General features: G+C 45.5%; 1 protein-coding gene across 1 annotated transcript in view; it reads right to left on the reverse strand.

The window, feature by feature from the left end:
* Positions 1-20,479, reverse strand: part of THSD4 (thrombospondin type 1 domain containing 4) — a 589,485-nt gene that overhangs the window by 504,587 nt on the left and 64,419 nt on the right. The window lies entirely within an intron of this gene.

Raw genomic sequence — 20,479 nt, forward strand, 5'->3', positions numbered from 1 at the left:
ACATGGGAACGAGAGACGGAGCTAAGGCCACCTCAGAGGGTGGCTGTGAGGAAGCATGAGGAAACCCAAGGGCTCAGTAAGTGCCACCACTGTTGTAGCTGAACCTTATCACTGAAAGCAAGGACTCAGCTCTTGGGTAGGGGTCTTGCCCCAGGCACTTGCTCAGTCAGCCTGAAGCCATGGGGCTTATTTAACTGGGGCCACTTTCTGTCAACTATATTCCAGTACAGCATGGTTTCGGGATGACCTTTATAAACTTAAGTTGGGTTCTTGAAAGTTCAGGGAGTAACAAGGCAGGATGAGTGAGAGAGGGAAACCAGGGAGCAAACAAGAGTCTAACCAGAGGGTGAAACCCAGAGCTGGATGTTAGCCAGGCTACAGGAGCCCCATTCAGAGAGCCAAGGTGGAGCCATCAAAGATGGGTCAGAGCAAGGGCACAACAGAAAGATCTGTGACAGGAAGGCTGTAGTTCCTTACCACCCGTATGTGAGCAATGTGAGCACCAGATGGGGGGATGAGCACAAGAATAATGAATGCATTCAACTCAGCACTACTACATTGGGGACCCCGGAGAGAAGCTTTTAGCCTGCTTATGAGTACAAAACAAACAAAAACAAGCTTTTGCTCTTTCTTCTCTTCCCTTACATGTCCCAATTTATTAATATCAAACTGATGGTGGATTCACAGAGGTGGTTATAAAAATGCCTAATGAGGCCAAAGTCTTGATATATAAAGGAATCCCTAAAGTGTAGGTAGTGGGTTGAATGGTGACCCTCCCCAAAAGATATGTCCATGCCCTGCCCCAGAACTTATGAATGTGACCTTGTCATTGTAGATGTAATTAAGCTAAGGATCTTGAGATGAAATCATCCTGGATTTTCCCTGTGGGCTCTACATCCAACGACAAGTGTCCTTATAAGACAGACAGAGGAGGAGACCACGTGACCACCAAGGCAGACTCTGGAGTGATGTAGCCACAAGCAGGAAGGCCAGAGCCAGCAGGAGCTGAAAGAAGCAAGGCGAGAGTCGCCCCTACTAGAGTGTGCAGATGGCCTCAGCGGCACCTGGATTTTGAACTTCTGGACTCCAGAAGGGTGAGGGAATAGATTTCTGCCATTTTAAGCCATCAAGTTTGTGGTAATTTGTCATGACAGCCCTAACTGACAATACAGTGTGTCAGTGCTTCTAAGAAAAGACGAGACAGTGGGCAGGCACTTGCAGAGCACCTTTTCTGTGTCGAGCACTGCAAACAGCTCGCGTGCATGGGCATGGGCCCTAACGGCATGGACCCCTCAGCCACCCTGGGAGGTTGGTGTTATTTTCTCTCTCTTACAGGGAAGACTGAAGCCCCGAGGGCTATATCACTTGCCCACAGTCTCAGGCAAATGAGGGGAACAGACAGAACTACTCCACTCGAATGTTCTTGTTTTTTCCCTGCTGCCTGCCCCCTCCCTGCCAATGTTGGTGGAGAACAGAAGGGTAAAATGAATAGAAATAAATCCACTTGGGTAGTTCTGACAGAAGGATAATTGGGATAAACAAATGATGGCAGAAGTATGTTTCTGACACATTTGGGGATTTCACTTACCACCAAGTCCTGATATCTCATTAACATAGGTAACTAAGGCACTATTTATAATATTTGGGTTAGATGTGCAGCTACACTAAAAATCCCCTTCCTAGAACTAATCCCCCCCTTAATTTACTTTCCTATAGTTCAGTTGGGCAAGGTCCCTGGAGAAGGAAAACATGAAACCACATTCCATCCTATTCTGTTCATAAGAATTCTCTAATATACAGTTGAATTATGGTGAGTGACTTGAAATTCCATCTCAGTCCCCAAGGTGTGAATCTAACCACATTCTCCAGTACTGTGTTTTTATAGTATACAGCCAGAAACAAAGAGGAAGGGTGCAGAAAAAGAGAAAGCAAGGAAGGGAGGAAATGCAGAGAAAGAGAAGGAAGAAAAATCGAAGAAAAAAATAAAGGGAGGAGGGCCTCAGATGTCAGCCTCCTAGTTGCACCAAAACCCCCTCCTCCCTCCGCTCCTTCCCACTCTCCAAATGACCCTCCTCCCTCCTTCTTTTCTGAGAGTCAAGGAGTCTTCTGTGAGGCAAGATGGGAAAACTTCCAAGTTTTCTGTGACATAATATTCCTAAAATTAGGACTAACAGGACCTCTGTTAGTTCAATGACAAACAACAAAACTAAAGAATAAATCATGGTTAAGAGACAAAAACAAATTGAAAGCCAAAGCCTATAACCTGGCAGCATGGTGCCCCTTCCCCAACACACTACTGGTAAGTACTGGAGCAGGAAACCTGAGGTGCTTCTACAACGCACCCAAAATGCTGATGCTCCTTATTTGCGAAGAAGTCTAACCAATCAGTAAGAAAAGCACAAACAACCCAACACGAATAAGATAAAGGCATGAACAGGTAGTTTACAGTTGTTATGGAGTGAATGTTTGCATCTCCCTCAAAATTCATATACTGAAGCCCTAACCCCAATGTGATGGTATTTGCAGATGTGACCTTTGGGAGATACTTAGGTTTAGATAATGTCATGTGAGTGGGACCCTCAGGTCAGGATTAGTATCCTTATGAGAAAAAGAAAGGCCAGAGCTCTCTCTGTCTCTCCATCATGTGAGGATATAGCAAGAGGACAGCTGTTTGGAAGCCAGGGAAACAAATCTGCCAGCACCCTGATCTTGGACTTCCTACCCTCCAGAACTGTGAGAAAGAAATCCCTGTTGTTTACGCCACCCAGTCTATGGTATTTTGTTATAGCAGTCCAAGCTGACTAATATAACAGGAAAATATATACAATATATGAAAACTGTTTAGCATCATATATAATCAAATAAATGTAAAATAAAACAACAGAATTCCATTTTATACCAATTAGATTGGTAAAGATTATAAAGTTTACAATACTGCTATGGCAAGAAGGTTCACTGCTAATGGGAGTCTAAATTGGCACAACTTCTTTGGAGGGAACTTTGCACACATCCTTTAGCCCAGCAGCTCTACTTCTAGTAGTTCACCCTAGAGATATACTCAAAACTAGTGCATTAAGCTGTGTAAGTTGTATGTATAGACTTTTATTGCATCTTTTGTAAGAATAAAAAAAAAAATTGGAAACAAACTAGGAGCTTGGTTCAGTGAAACTTAATCTGTCCAAACAATGGCATACAATTTATCTGTTCCAGTAAGGTAGACATATCTGTTAAAATGGACAGTTCTCCATAATATGTTAATTAGTGATGAAAAAGAAAGTAGAATAAGTATATAGAGAATAAACCTATTTGCAGATATCTCTCTTTAAGTACTAGGTTAAAACATAAGCAAACAATTGTTGATATTTGACTATTCTTTTTTTTTTTTTTAATCCTCACCTGAGAATATTTGTTTCCATTGCTTTCAGAGAGAGAGGGGGGAGAAAGAGAGAGAGAGAAACATCACTGTGAAACATCAACTGGTTGCCTCCTGCACAAGCCCCAATCAGGGCCAGGGATGGAGCCTGCAACCGAGGTAGGTGCCCTTGGCTGGAATCAAACCTGGGACCCTTCAGTCCACAGGCTGACACTCTAACCACTGAGCAAAACTGGCCAGAGTGATATCTGACAATTCTTGATCTACAAAAATGCAATGTCATGATTTACTGCTTCAAATAATTCACAATTCAACCTAATATGAGTAGTTCTCTGATTCAGCAATAAAAAGAGCCCAATTAGAAAATCTTCCACCACTAAACTGGGCAACGCGAATAAAAATCCAGAATGCAGTGCAGCCTCCTCACTCACCTAGCATCACTGTCCTGTACCTGGCTGGTGGCCCCTAGGAGTCACCTCAACCGCTTGGAGCAGCTGGCAGGATAGGCCTATCCACAGATATTTAACAAATGATACCAATAACCACCACCATTTATTTAGTACAGAATAGGGGCCAGGCTAAGGGCTAACTGCTTTATATGTACTATCTTATTTAACCCTCAAAATAGCCACATGAAAAAGCTGTCATCCTCCTCTGTTTACAGATGAAAAACAGACTTAAAGAGGACGACTCACAGAGTTAGTAAAATTCCTAATAGTTCATGAGCACACAGGACCTCTCCTATGGAGATTTCCAGCAATATCTGGACTAACTTTTGGGGTGATTAAGATTCTATACTGTTCACATGTGAACAGATGGTCACGAAAATCTGAGTGGCCATTTTTAAATGGCCTCACACATAGGCTACTGGGCCCTAAAAAATTTAGGGTAAAATTATTTAAATGATTAAAAAACAAACAAAATAAACAAAAGAGATCTTGCATTATGGAAGGCAATATGCTGCTATAAGGAAAGGAGTGGGTGATGAAGTTGACACTGGGTGGCTTCAGCCTTCTATGACAGAGGTAAGAACTGCCACTGAGAGAAGGGGAGAGGGGATGACAAACGGGAGGATCACAGAAAGAAAAGGTGATTAGAACTAGCAAAAATACCCTTTATCTGCTTGAACTGCTTTAACACAAACCTGGGATCTGATACAAGATTTACTTCAAGGATTTTAATTTCCATTTTGCAAATGTGGTCACTGAAAAATAGAGTGCCCTAGTGGATGAAGCGCAGGCTTTGAAAACACATGGAAGAGACAAAATAATGCACATCTGACAGTGCTGTTTGGTAGATGAAATGAATGAATGAAGTAAAGCATCACGCTCACTACCAGTCATCAGCAGGAGCACTTTATCCCTTCACTGGGAGAACTTACATCATGAGTCAAAAGTTTTAAACGTGTAATTAGCAGGTCCAGCCCTCAAACCAAAATGGTGTTCCCTCCATTCCCCTGGAGGTTTTAAAGAATAGGGATAGGGTGGGTATAGAAATAAGGTAACAGAATCAAAAGAGAAGCTTTTAATGGGATTAAAGTACACATACCATATCATGCCGTTTCCCCAGAGATTATGATAGGTCCTGCCTAGAGTGAGGTTAAGGTTGGCTTAAGGGACATAAGTATATTTTGGATAAAATCCTCCAAACCTTCTATTATCCCCTTCCTCATATAAAAACTACTGCTTGATATCATGATGCCTCTCTAAACAGAACTATGGGGCATAAGGCAGGGAACAGGAGAAAAGGAAGGCATGCAGAGATGTAGGCCAATCAGGCAGAATCTCATCCCTATTTAACTCAACTTGGGCCCTGCAAAAGAAGAGGTTGTGCCAGAGCTAGAGGGGGAAGTAGAATCCCCCACAGGTTTCCAGTTGGATGCTGTAACTAACACCACTGGGATTGGTTGTATGGAAGTGAACGTTAGGCACAGATGTTTGTGTAGATGTATACGGATGGGAAGGTGTGTGTAGGGCAGCCTGGCAATCATTCTCCTTTCCCTGGGTCCTTTAGGAATCACCCGTCTACACTGGATGAAGTGTGGTGGGAAGATATTCAGGAGCCCTGCCAGCTGAAGCCAAGGTAGGCAATGTGGGCCAATTGGACACTCCCTCCCTGGAATCTGAATCTCCAGTACAGTGACCAAGAGACCACTAATAGCACTGAGTCCTTCAATCTAGCGGTAGCTCCCCTGACCCAACTGTTTATGCTTTGAGACCATCTCTCTTGCTCTCTGATGTTGCCCACCTGCCTCCTAGACTTGTTCCACTAAATTTCCCATCAGTTATCTTAGTTTCTGTTGCTTGTGGTAAAGAACCCTAAATCATATCTAAATGATTGCAAATATCATAATATATAAAGTATGGTAACCAAGACAATGTGAAATGAGCCAGGGAGGAGAGAAAGCAGTGATTGGGATGACCAAAGGCAGTCTAGACCCGCCAGAAGCCTCTGGATTAAGGGAGCCCAGGGCTAGAGCATTTGTATGGAGACAGTAGTTGACCACAGTCAGCATAACCAAAGAAGAGGTTCACAGGGACAGACAGCAAGTAACCTCAGAGAAGGACAGGAGAAATAACAATCAGAGTGACTGTGGCTGTGTTTTATATCATCACTATATTTTTAAGGGGGATGAATATATTTGACCATAATAGAAGGATGGTCAAATAAATTAGGGCTCAATAACTCAATGGCATATCGTAAGTATGAACAATACAGAGCAATATAGAAATAGTCTTGTAATACAATATTAAGTGAAAAATGCCAAATACAAACTTGTAATATATCATGATTATAATGTAAAGATTCTGTAGGCACATGAACAAAGCCTGGAAGGGGACATGGAAAAATGAAAATACACGATCTGTTACTGAAGCTAGACACAGGGTAAGTTTCCTCATAATTTAAAAAAGTTCAGTCATGGTTACAATACTGCTCGCTCAATAAATAAAAATAAATAGACTAAATAGAGAAAGATTCAGAACAGATTGTGGGGGGTGTGAGGCAAGGAGTTGGTGGTAGTCCTTGTCACAGAAAGCCCGGGAATTTCTCATCGCCACCAGTAAAGCCATAACTAGGAACAGCTCTAAATGTTTTCAATGTATTTGGTTTCGGTCTTAATGTAAAATCATGTAAGATTTCACTGGTTTCTAATTTTCTTTCTACAAAATTAAACCCACCATCTGTTTTTCATAGAAAACGAGTCACATGCAAAGTCTGAAATTCTAAAGTCTCATTCTAGGGGAGACTGGAAAAAGCAGGTTTGGTTTTCGCCACATAACCAAGTCAACACCCTAAAGCAAACATTACAAAAATGCACCTTGGAGTTGGAATCCAGAGAGCAAAGTTTTGGACAGCTACGAGCAAATGAAAGCAGGAGCATAGAGCTGGCAGTTTAGCTAGGACATTTGTCACCTGGGACCCTGCACAGGAGCATGGAGAGGTGGCACATCTTCATAAAGACGCTCTAACCTCAAACCAATTCTAAATTAAGGACCACCATGATGGTTTTCTCCAAGACACAAATTCAAGCTTTCATCTCAATAAACTCCCTTGAGTCTGATACAACACACTGCAAAGGTCCCAAACCTTAACTCTAAGCAATGCCAGCAGCTGCAAAATAAATGTAAGAACCTCACAAATAAGGAAGACTGGAGCACAGCACTCTCAGCCTTGACCATTGCATCAGAATCCCCACATAATGATTGATGTATAAATGAGTTCTACAAATGCATTTCAGGAACAGTTGAAAGGCTGCATTTGCACAAAACCATAATAAAGGAGGAGTGAGTGGAGGCCAAGGGAGAGAGATAAATGTGAAAATCAAGGCATAGCTAAAGCAGGAACCATCAAAAGCTCAGCAGGTGGGAATTCAGACACCCTGCAAATTCCAGCTCTTTGTGCAGGGCCCTAAGGCTTTCTCTCAATACCTGTATCTTCCCAGTTGGTAAATCCTTATAGAAAGTGATCTCAGATACATCAAACTCTACCACATTCATCTGTATACATGGTATTGAATATAAACTCTGACCCAAATGCTAGAGAACAACACAGACATACCCTTGTCCTTCTATTCCTAGTCTTGTGTTGTTTCTCCATGTGTGACCAACAGGGTGCCTGCAACACAATCAACCTCACATCTCCCTCAAATGCACAGATTCCAGGCTCCTGCATCATACCTAGTAAATAAGACCCTCTGGGGTGGGGCCTAGGAATAAGCATCTTAAACAAGTTTTCCCAGTGATTTGAATGCATCCTCTGGTTTGAGAATCCTGGGCCACTGGATACCTCTAGGCGAGGCTCAAAGAGGAAAACACTCTGCTGACCTCACCCTCTTGGCTTTGGAGTTCCACCAATCACTGCTACTTCCTTAACCCCAAAGTTCTTAGTCACATTATTTCATTACCCTCAAATTCCCTGCTTTTTGACCTCCCCTTTTACTTCTGCCATTCAAGTTGAAGGCAAATTGGAGTGTATCATATGAGACAGGAAAACATTCACATAATGATACCTGCCTATCCTGGGATTCACACTAAGCAGACTCCATTTGAAATGTACTTTCATAGCAGCAACAGGAACTGTGGAAACATGAAAGAAGAGGGAGGGGGAAACTCATGGGAAACCCTCGACTGGGCCCTGTGTTCCAGTCCCAAGTCTGCTGTTACTTACTCCATGATTTGGGGCAAGTCGGTCTGTGTCTCTGGACTTCAGTTTCCATATCAGCAACATGAGCTGGTTGGGCTTGATGAGTGCTGGGGTTCCTTCCAGTGCTAACAGGCTCTGATTTTTCCTGGAAGAGCGTTTACATTCCTTGCCCCATATTGATTCTCTTCTAGAACCACAACAGAGAGAGGCAATCCCACAGGTTGTGCCCAGGGTTGCCCACTGCCAGCAGAGCAGGCTTTAGCACAGAATATCTTCCCTAAATGCAGTGCAAATGAGGCCGGGGTGCGTGGCCACAATGTTCAAAGGCAGGGCCCAGCCAAAATGATGGAATGAGGTAAATATTTGGATGTGATCTGCATAATCGGAAACACTCCCACTTCTGAAATTGACCTGATTCTTTCATCACCAGCCACATGGAAACCGTCCTCGGTTATAACTAGAAAATAACGCAGAGCATGTGCCTGGGTACTGAGTCTGCCCTGTGTTGCTGCACAGTTACTCAGGAAACAGAAGCAGATGTCTCTGTGTGCAATGCCTGGGTGTGTTCTTTTCTTTGGTGGCTAGTCCATTTGGCCTCATGCTCTCAACAGCAATTGCCTATCTGCAACCCAAGCCAACCAGGGCAGTCAAAATAATGAGTAATTCACACAGTAAAGAGTGGTAGCTTCTGGATCCAGAGGTTAAATTGGGGAACAGCAACCTTCCAACAGAGAATCCTGCCTGGTGATTTGGCCATCTGCATCTAGCAGTCTTTGGGAGGCAGCTGGATCTGGCAGACTCCTGAAATACAGGCAAATCAAAAGCCTGTCCCTGGAAAGTGTCAGCATCCAGTGTGGAGCAGACTTCAGTTATAGAAGTCTTCATAACTGAAGTTATAGAAGTCTTTAGAACACAGTAGGTGTTCTATAAATACTTCGGTGAATAAATGAGGCTGAACATGGATTGAGATGGGACTCTACCTGGATTCCCTGCCTCAGTCCTTTCCTTGCCCACTCAGACCTCCCCATGCGATTTTCTTGAACTCTAGCTCTCCTTGCTTACCAACGTCTCTTGAGTTCTCACTCTCCAACAGATAGGATCCAAACTATTCTTTGCCCAGGCATTCGTTTAAGCCTTTCATAATCTGGCCTCACTCTTCCTTTCCAGTTCAAGTCTACCACTGCTCTCCACCCACCCCCAAGGCTCACACCCAAGGTGCATGATATAGAACTTGCCTTTCTCCTCTCCTGCCTTCACCGTGCTCCTCTCTTAGCTTCAATGCTCCCTCCCTCCTCCCCTTCTCTGCCGATGAACTTCTACTCAGTTCTGAAGACCTTTCCCATCCAAGTCAAATGGTCTTTCTCCCAAGCTCCAGAGCTACTGCACATATCCCTCTCCACAGCACCTACCACCTGGCACTATAATTATCTGTGTATACAACCAGCTCCCCAACAACACTGTCGGCTCCCCAAGACAGAGATTATGTTTTATTTATCTAATCTCACTAATAGCACCTAATACAGAGTGTGTCACCTGACAGGCCTTCAGGAAATTTGGATGGATGGATGGATGGATGGATGGATGGATGGATGGATGGATGGATGGATGGATGGGCACCTGGATGAATGAATGACAAATGTACCAACTGCTTGGTTTCCTGCCAATTCATTTGGTGAAATGTCAAACACCTCTTCTCTCTCTAGAAACATGTCATGGCTATTCTGCCACTGGGCTGGCGATCTCTGAGCACTCTCCTGCTTTCCTTGCCCCATGTGCCTAAAGCACAGGTGACTGACAATCCAAATGACAGTTCTGTCTCTTCAAAGTAATGCACTCGGTATTTCATCCCTTAATTATCTCCTGCTTGTTGAAACTTTCTCCTTAACTCAAGGACATCATACTGTCCTGGTTTCCTCCTAAACTTCTAGCTGTCTTCTCTTCTACTTAGTTGTTCTACCTGCTGGCTGTTCTTTTATCTGTTCCTCAAATGTTAGGATTCCATTCTGGGCCTTCTAATCTTATCCATACCGTTTCATAGGATAACACTGTAGCATCAGCAATGATCTTCATGTTGGTGTCTCCCTTATTCACAGGTAGCCCCAGCTCTCTCCCAAGCACCACACTTAGATTCCCAATAGCCAATGAGACATATTCACCAGGATGATGTATGGGCTTTTCACACTCATTACGCCACCTAACCAGGACCTGAATACCTGCTCCATCTTCTGAACTCTCCATTTTCTGATTATACAGAAGTGGTCCTACCCCTGACTTCCCTCCTCCAACTGCACAAAAAATTATGCGTTTTACCTAACAGATATCTCTGCACACTGTCCCTTTTTCTCCATCCTCATAGTCCATGGTTGGATCAAGGCCTCACTGCCATTTGCTCTTACCTGGTCTCTTTCCAGCCAACCCCCTTTCCCCTCTTCCAGAATTACATTCTTTTTTTCCTCCAAGATACCATATATTTATTAGAAGATATACCATTTTTTAAAATTTATTTTAAATATTACAGATGTCCTTTTTTCTCCCCCATGACCCATTCCACCCCGTCCCATCCCCCTCCCCAGTCCCTCTCCCCACCATTGTCCATGTCCTTGGGTTGTGCATATATGCATATAAATTCTTTGGTTAATCCCTTCCCCTCTACCCACCTGCCCTTCTCCATCCCTCTGACATTCGTCAGTCTGATCTATGCTTCCATGTCATTGAATCTATTCTGTTCATCAGTTTATTAAGTTTTGGGACAGTATGGATGGGCCTGGAGAATATTATGCTAAGTGAAATAAGCCAGGCAGAGAAAGACAAACATCACTTGATCTCGCTTATACATAGAATCTACAGAATTATACTCTTAAAAACCCCATGGGGACAATAATCTGGGCTGCAAATTTTTCAACTGTATCATTTCCAAAGTCTACTTAAATTCCCTGGTTACCATTTTGAGATCCTTACAATCGTATCTGATGACTCATGAAACCTATCTTCCCATGTTTAAATTGCATGTCTTTGATTCTTGAAGAGAGGCAATTAATGTGTACTAAGCCCCCCTACCATGTGCGAGGCACTTTACTAACTTACTTGATTTAATCTTCAAAGTTGGCTCCCCCTTATCAATCAGACCTTAATTTAAATGTCACCTCAAAGAGACTTCCCTGGCACACCATCTAAAGCAGCAGATGCACGTGGGCACACGCGTGCACACACACGCTGTCACTATCACTGTGCTCTGTCTGTTCCATTTTCCTCATAGCAGTTATCACAGCCCGAAATGCCCACGTTTGCTTACTTGTTTACAGTTCCTTCCTCCCATTTGGAATAGAAATGCCTCATTAAGTGAGAGGATACTATGTTTCTTATTCACCTCTAGTCCCAGACCCTGTAATAGAGCCTGGCACACAGTCGGTGCTTTATGGTTGTCAAATGAACAAACCCTACCAAGTAGGAAATATCCCACTATGACAACTGAGAAGCTGATATAAACTGCCTAAGATTAGGCTGCTAGGAAGTGATATAGTCACAATTCAAACTCGTATCTACCTGCTCCAGGAGCCAAGATGCCCACCGCCCAGGCTTCTCTCACTGAAGTTATTAGAAGTGCACAGAGGGACACCAGAAAACCCAGAAAAAAAAAGTGGCATTTCCCCAAATTATCAACATCCTCTAGGATTTAAAAAAAGGTATGTGTATTGTCCTAATGTTAAGTAAGTTAAAACACTGTTTGAAAATGAAAACAATCAGTTACGTTTTGAGACAGAATGTCACACACAAAAATAACAGATAGACCTCAAGGAAATTTTGAGCCTTCAGTAGGCCACTTTGGGCTACCCCAAAGGATGGATGTGTACACAGGTGTGCACATGTGTGCACATGTTCACACTCTTCTGCTGGCACATTTGGGGGAAGGCATTTGGGAAGCCCTGAACGGTACTGGCTGCCACCCAGAAGTGCTAAGGTTGAAATTATTTAGCAGAGAGGAAAGTATACGAGGGATGACCACTCTAAACAATGATCTTCAAGGCCAAAAAGGGTGTTTCTACAGACAGAAAATTCAACAGACCTCAGCTAAAGGGGTTTGGGTGAGAAGGCAAAGTGCAGACATCATTAAAAATCAACTCTGTTTCCAGAGTGGTTACAAAGTCTCCTTCCCAGAGCAGTTCAGAATAGAACAGATTTGTCGTTCTGGGGTGGCACAGGTGTGGTCTTGCCTGAGAAAATCTCTGGAAATTATTTTCATCTCGAGATCTCTATGGCCTAGACCACCAGGGGCTGCCAAATGGTGAGCTCCCCCGCTGTTTCTGTAAAAAGGGCTCCTCTTAGTCTCTGGCTTAATCTGAAACTTCTGCCCCAGATATTCATAGAAAAGGTTGCCTGGCCAGAGCGTCGCTTGATCAGGGGCCACAGCACTCTGGCAGGGCCCATCCGTGAAGTGAGCTCCTGCCGCCTGTTAGGTGGACAGGAACACCGACCTGCCCAGCTGGACGCGGGTCACACGTGTGGCAGAGAAGGGCCCTTCTCCGCAGCACTCCTAGGCTTCCCCAAACATTTACGTCTCCCTGGCTCTGAACCAAGAATCCCTCTCAGAGCCAACAGCTTACAGCCCATTAAAAACCCTATGTGAATGCAAACACTCTCTCCATCAGACAAGGAAGAAACAAGAACCACGTCTTGGGACCAAGCTAGCAGTTGTTGAAACTAGACTAGGGGCTAAAGTCCCTGAAGAGGAAATATCACTGTATTAAAAACCACAACTATTTCCAATACTCACAGTCAATTACATGGGAGACCAGAGGTGCCGCTGGAAGCGCAGCGAGGGAAAGCGGACTCGTCCGCATTCCGGACGCGCTGCTTCGGGGAAACTAGAGGCACCTTAGGATTTCTGAGCTGCTTGAGGCTTGAGGCCTGGTGCCCTTAATAGTAAAAAGACTACATTAGGACATGCACAGAGTCATTCGATCCACACCCCAAGCCTGTGAGATCAGCATGCTCCTCATTTTATCCATAGGAGAGTCACTAATTGGTTGGAATTCAGATGCTCAGGGGACCACATTTATTGGTGAGCAGAGGTAGCACTTCGACAGCCCCCAGCCTTCTCGCCCTTGCTTCTCCATGGAGCCCTCCTTCTCTTTCTTCACAACCACTTGAGAGTATTGGCCACCTCTCTGAGCGTAAAGAAGACAGAGGCTCCATTTAGACCTCAGATCCAAGCTGTATAATACACTGGAGCATCGTTGAAACTCTGCATTGGGAGTCATTAGGCATCGAGCCAGATAAAGTGTTTTCTGGCACTTTATTCACAACATAAATCTTTATACTGTGAATTGGATATAACGGAAATGATTAACAATGAGCACAACCGCCATCACCTGGATATTGGCCATATGAGATTCCCATGGGAAGGCAGCCTGGGGCTCGGGAGAAGCCAGGGGGCCCATGGCACAGCACAGGCACTGACGGGGCCGGTCCCTACGCTGCTGGTGGCTGAGAATGGAGCTGCACTGAGGTCTGATTTTGTGCTCCCTGCCCCCGACATCTCCTTTCAGTTTTCTACTTTATTGATTATAACAATGGACTGTGATAACAATGGCCTATAAATTTTACCTAAACATACTTTGTAGCCATTAAAACATTTTATTTATTAAACTCTTCCGCAAAAATAATTCTGTTATTGCAAGTATAAAACTCTTGAACACGACCCTTTCCTTCTTTCAGAACAATGGCCTCCACCTCAGTGTTTAGCACAGGGGCTCTCGGAACATAACTAGGCATTACAACTAGACACACCATCCTTTGTTTCCCATCTGTTACTGTCTCGGGGTCTCTCTCCCTTGGGAATCCCACTGGCAGAATTCAAGCATTTCAGGGTCTCTGGCCATACTACTATTCAGTGACATGACAAGCTCACCAGGACACAGCTCTGACATAATACATGAGATGCTCTAAGTCACACAGCCAGTGAGAGGCAGAGCTGGGACACCAGCCCAGGATTTCTCGTGCTCTGTCCACCACCCCTGCCCCAGTCAACTTGGTGGTCAAGGTCAGAGAGGCTGCAGACCAGCCTATCTGGGACAACAGGGACTCAGCAAGCAACAGATAGATTTCTGGCTGAAAGGACAGCCACAGGAGTGAAAGAGAAGCATGCTGGGCCCAGGAATGGGGAGGGAGCTCTGGGAAATGCCCTCGGGGCCCTCAGCAGGATTGCCTCTGAAACTCCCTATCAAAGGGCAAGGTCCCAGAGGCCTCCAAAATACCTACTGCTGTTGCTGCTGCTTCTAGAATAATGTCTCTCTACTAGGGGCAATTCTGCCCATCAGGATACATTAGACAATGCCAGCAGACATTTTTGCTTATTGCAGCTGAGGGGGTGGGGGATGCTACTGGTATCTAGAGGGCAGAAGCCAGGGGTACTGCTAACAGGCTACAATGCATGAGACAGACATCCCCACCCCCTCCCACGCACACATAGTTAGCTGGCACCACATGTCAGCAGTGCTGAGGGAGAGAAACCCTGCTCTAGAGCAAGCAAGAACATCCTGGATACCTCTCAGCATTTTCTCTGCAGAGCCCCACTTTTGGTATGTGCAGGGCAAAGGAATTCAGTCTCCAGTTCCCAGAGAAGGAAACGGGGGGCAAAATTAGAGGGAGCAAAGGCCCAAAAAGAATGGTCCAAATGGAATGGGAATGTGGGAGTATGTATGTGAGGACCCCAAGTTGTACCCCTGGCCCTGCTTCTAATGTGTCATGATACTCATGCAAAGAGCCTGAAGAGGCTTGCTTGGTTCTTGGTACATGGCTGGTGGATGTTGATATGGACTATTTTTAAACAAGGTCATTAATCAAATGACACATCAGGGGATTTCCAGTGAATCTCTTAATAGGACAACTTCTTATGCCAGCTGATTAAACTTGATACTACTGAGGTTAAATTGGGAAGATACCCAGACTGGAATTGGTCAATTGGGATGAAAAGGAATGCTGCTTGGATTCATTAGATGGTTAAGGCAGGGCCCTTGCAATTATTGGTTGGTATGTGAAGTTTTATTCAAAGACACCTGAATCATCCATATCAGTGAATGGAGGTGTGCCTCCACATGCATGGCTGAAAGAATTAACTAGAGCTGACACATCTCAGTGCTCTTCTTGAGGACACCTGCCCAGGGAGAGGAAACAGATTATGCAAGGTTAACAAGCTCCTTATCCTGAATTCAAGCATGCTTCTGACCTATACTGCCCTCCAGGCCCAAAGCTACACTTGTGACACTGAGACACCAGTGATTTATATTCCTCCAACCCTCTGAGCAAAGTGAGGCAACTGTCCAGGTGTGGGAAGGAAAGAGTGAGAGGAGTGATGGGTGAGCCCCAAATGCCCTCCCAGCCTAACATACAAGAATCTCGGTGTCCTGGATAGAGCCCAGGGGAGACTCATCTCAAAGAAATTGGGCAGAGCTGCCCATCAGGAGGAACCATCAAACCCCCATCTCTGTACCCCAGTCTCCCAAGAGTGCCAAACACACATAGGGCCATGCCCCCAATCACCTCCCCCACCATTCCAGTGAGGCTATGCAGGGAGCAGATGGTGCAGCAAGACCACCAGGCAGATAAACACAGAGTCCTGTAGCCCTTGGCCCCCCAGAGGACAAGGTGCCAGTCCACATAGCCCATGGTGTGTCCTCTGTGCTGTCTTAACCTTCAGAGCTGTCTGGGGATCCTCTTGTCTGCCACAAAGCACACTGTGTGCTTTCCCATGGTGTGGCCACTGAGAACACCACCAGCCAGCAGAAGGAGCCTCTGGTCTCTGTCTGATCTTGGGGAAGAAAAATGTAAAGGAGCTCTGTTGGAACATCTGGGCCAAAAAAACACATTAAAGGATGGGAATTCTAGAAACAGGAGATTCTTTTCAGTACTGAAAAGCCACATGAGGCAGCAGAAGTCAGGCATATTAGACTGAGTAGCCCAAACCCCTGAAGAAAGGATGCCATTCCCAAGGAAAGGCAGGCTTCCCTAAGTCCAGCACGAAGACACCCCACCGTACCCCCGAAACTGCCCTTCATTCCTGTGCTTGTCTCTATGAGTTCTAAGCATAATCAAGTGAGCATCACTAAACTCCAGGAACTGTGTCCATGTTGTTCATGCATCCCTTCTGATTCCCAGGCCAATGCCCCTCAACACAGCCTGCCCAGGGCAGACATGAGTATGCCCATTCTACAGACAAGGACACAGAGAATCATCATCATGGGCTAAGTGGAGGAGTCACATTTCAACTCAGGTCTGTATCCAGAAGATTTCCTGGGCCTTTCAAGCTCAGGGACTTGTCTTTCTCTATCCCCTGCACCAAGTGCAAGACCAGGCAAATGGAAGCTACATAGTGCATGTGTGGCGAGTTGAACTGCGCCTCCTGAGTTCGTGTTCGAGCACTCATCTCGACTTCTCTGAGTGCGCAGCGCTCCCCTGGAACCCACTCCCCCATGGGTTTCTGCCATGAGCTCCATGACGCCTTTCTTCCTCTTTCTGCTTCTCTGACAGCTACTGCTGCTGCCCTTCCTCATCCTACTTCCCCCAGAATCTAACCCTGACATAAGCAGCTCTCTCTTTGCTGTGTTCCTGCTCTTCCACACTCACAGCTTATCTAGAATGTGCGTCGGGGAATGTGACTGACAATGGCTACCTGGCATTTCTGCCAGTATCTTGACGGCCACATTTCTGAAACTCATCTCAATACCTTCTCACCTCAACCTCCGAAGATGACCTCCTCCTTGTGACACTCTAGGTTTGCTGATTGTACTGCCTCTCTCCCAACATCCAAGGCTACAAAATGGGATCATAATTTTTCCCTCTGAGTTTCCTTAGCGCGGTTACCAAGTGTCAATTACCAAGTGTTCTTGATTCTTCCAATCATCGCTCCCATCTGCCCCTTCCTTTCAATCTGATTATAAGTCCCCTAATTTGAATCCCAAATTCATAATAAAAATACCCATCTGTGCCTGGCTGGCGTGGCTTAGTGGTTGAGTATTGACCTATGATCTAGGAGATCGAGGTTCGATTCCCAGTCAGGGCACATGCCCAGGTTTCGGGCTCGATCCCCAGCAGGGGGTGTGCAGGAGGCCGCCGATCAATGACTCTCTCTCATCATTGATGTTTCTCTCTCTCCCCCTCTCCCTTCCTCTCTGAAATCAATAAAAATATATTTTTTAAAATACCCACCTAATTCAGCCTAGGCTTTGAAAGAAGTCAGTGCTGAGTTCAAATGCTGGCTCTGCCATTTACAAGCCCTGTGACCCTGGGTGGGTTGTTCAGCACGGATAAGCCTTAGTTTCCTCATGGGTTAAGTGTACTCAGTTTGTAGGGTTGCTGAATAAGACAGAAATCATATGCGTGTAATATCTAACACCTAGGGGGTGCTCAATAATTGGTAACTATTTTTATTATTATTATTATTATTATTATTATTATCACTAGCTGGTTTCCCTGTCACCAGACTCCCCTTCCCCATCCACCCTACAAGCACTGCAGTTGACAAGATAAATGTCCTCCCTACATGTTGTCCATGTATTGGGCAATTCCAACTCTGCCTTCTCAAACCACTCTGGATCCCAGCAGAAAGGTTGTCCTTCACTGGACTCAATAATGCTCAGTTACCTTTTTATCTTTTGGAGTAGAAAGCTATATCTGAATACACATACCTAAAGATTTGAACATTTCTTAGCATATCCCATGGACTGAGTACTGTTAGGTAGGTACAATCTCAAACATTGCTTTTCCACCTTACAATGGGTAAACGCAACGTCTTGCACATAAAAGCAGTCAATAAACATTTCCTGATGGAAGAAAACAGTCCTCAGTGAGAGCGTAGGGCAGGTCCCACACAATGGAGGACACAGACCCAGTCCCAGCCCTGTCCTGGGTTGTGTGTGCCAGGCTGGCTCTGCTTCACTCTTCTTCCTGCTTCTCTGGCAACCACCAGCTCTTCTCAAAGGATTAGGGACGTAGCAGCCACAGGGGATAACTACCCGTGGTTCTCATGACTCTACAGCAAAGTGACTGAAGTGGGTCCTATGATCGCACAGTGTGAGTGTGAGCCCCTGAGGTAGAGGCCACTGAGGACCAGGAACTGCTAATGGCCTGAAGGCAGAGGTGTGCCACATTGTGAGGCGCTTAAAGGGTACCACAAAGCAGGTGCAGCCTTGGACTGGTAGGATCACAATAGGCTTGTGGGGGCCTTTGCAAACAGGGCCTATATTCAGGGTCAAGCCTTGGTTTCAGTGAGAAAATGAGTGACAATGAGGGACCAGGCCCAGCAGGGCAACAGGCTACCAGGATGGGGTCATAGGGAAACCACCCTTATACTCTCACAGGTGCCAGAGGGGCTAAATTCACTCCAGAAGCAGAAGACTAATCCCAGATCCTTTCACACTGCCCTAAGCACCGAGACCTGGGTGGACTGTGTTCTCAGTGGCAGATTATAGCTACTGCTCGTAGCCGGCTAGGGCTAAGTGAGTGGAGAGAAAAGCAATCTGAGCTTGTGGGAAAGGGATGTGGGCATCACTTTTTTTTTTAAAGGGAGGAAAGAAACAGGACATAGACTTCATGTATCCTTCAAATGTCCTTCATGCGTACTTTCAGAGTACTTCAGCATTCTTAACAATCCCAGCAGTGGTTCCTTTACATAACTGATTTGTGACAGAGACCAGGGGGTGGAAGGATCTAAAAATCCTAGCAGCTGTGGATCACAAAATTGTACCGATTGTACCTAGATGTTGATTTTACTATGTTATATCTCCATGTTATGTGTGTTAATACGCTTAATCTCTTGTTTAAGTGCTTGTTACTATTATTCACATAGTCCTATATCAGGCATGCCAGGAGCTGCTACCCCACTCATCAACCTATGCCAGTTGGTGACAGGCTGGTGTACAGTCGAGGTGGCCCTTTCTGACCTAGGACACCCAGTCTACCTCAGGAGATACGGAGCAGCAAGCCCATATGAGTGTTGTGCTAATACTCGGATCCCAACACTGGCCCAGCTCCTGATCAAAAGCAGGAACAGTGGAGTCCCTCCCATCCCAGCTAGAAGTCATTTGTATTCCTGTGCAGTCAGTGGTTCGCAGCCAGGTTTGGCTGGGGAGGTCCCACTGCTCATTTCTCTCCTAAATCTCCCTGGTGTACAGCCAAGTCTCCATTTTATTCAAACTTTAAAAACAGAAATGTATGAAGAAAAATGATTCCCATGAAGGATGGAAAACCAATCAAACGTGATTACGGCTGTGCAGATCACTGGTGGGGGTGGGGGGCACCTGCGCAGAACAGCTCCCCGATGGTGGGACGGCATCTCATGGCCTTACTCACATCATCCTGCATGGATGGCTGGAATGGACAAGAGTAGGAAATCAAAATAATTGACCATTATTTGGGGGACCACTGCACATAAGGAAGCGTGCTGTGAACTGTTGGAGCCTGAACTAAGCCTATGACATAGTTCCTACCCTCAAGGGTTTATAACACATCTGCAGAACAATACTGCAACACCTGAAAAAGGAGTCCAAAGACACTATACAAAAAAAGGCTTTTGGAATCCAGAAGGTGTGGAGAGGTCAAGAAGACTAAGTTCGAGGAGTGACACTGCCCTAGGATGCTGGATGTCACCAAGGATTTGTTCAAATCAAATGGAGAGAAGGAAAAGAGTGATGTGACCTAGGGACCCAGAAGCAAACTGGTTTATTCTAACTCTTACACAGAAAGATCAAAGAAGATATGACTGGGAAGGTGGGCTAGGGCAGATCTAGGAAAGCCTCGTGTGCCAGCCCAAGGAGCTTGGTCTTCATGCTCAGGACTCTGGGCAGCCGCTGAGGGCTGAGGCTACGGGTGTAGAAACCGAGTATAGTGATTACGAGTGAGGGTTCAGAGGCTCAGAGTGAGCTTGAAATTTTGTCCCTCCACTTGTCAGTGGCTAGGAGCCTTGGCCAGGTTCCTAACCATCTCCACATGTCTTTTCACGGGAAGAAGAGGAATAACAATAGCGTCTACGATTCACACGGCTGTCGGTCTGGAAGGGGATAACAGCATACTATGTGCCTGGCGCACAGCAAGCACTCAAGGTGCCTGCAGCCAGCAGCAGGAGTGTGGGCACATCAGGAGCAGGACTCTGAGGGCAACGCATACGCAGGAGGACAGTGAGGCTGCAGAGTGGGTGGTCCTGGAAGGTTATCACAATAACCCAGCAACAAGGCAGCAGAGGCAAAGGCAAGAATGGCCACAGTGAGAGGCATTAAGTGTGGTTATCGACTGGATAAGGGAGCTTAACCTCGCTGAGATACCACCCCTGGGAAATCAGAAGAGATAGTGGGGCTTGAAAGAAAAGTAGGGGAGTCTGGAAACAGGGCCAACTGAGTGGACACAAGAGGAAGTTCTGTTTACAAATGCTGTTGGGAGGCCTTGACTCAGAGCATGTCAGGCCAGTGCCAC

This window comes from Miniopterus natalensis, chromosome 1 (assembly GCF_054644295.1).
Source record: "Miniopterus natalensis isolate mMinNat1 chromosome 1, mMinNat1.hap1, whole genome shotgun sequence".
NCBI lineage: Eukaryota > Metazoa > Chordata > Mammalia > Chiroptera > Miniopteridae > Miniopterus > Miniopterus natalensis.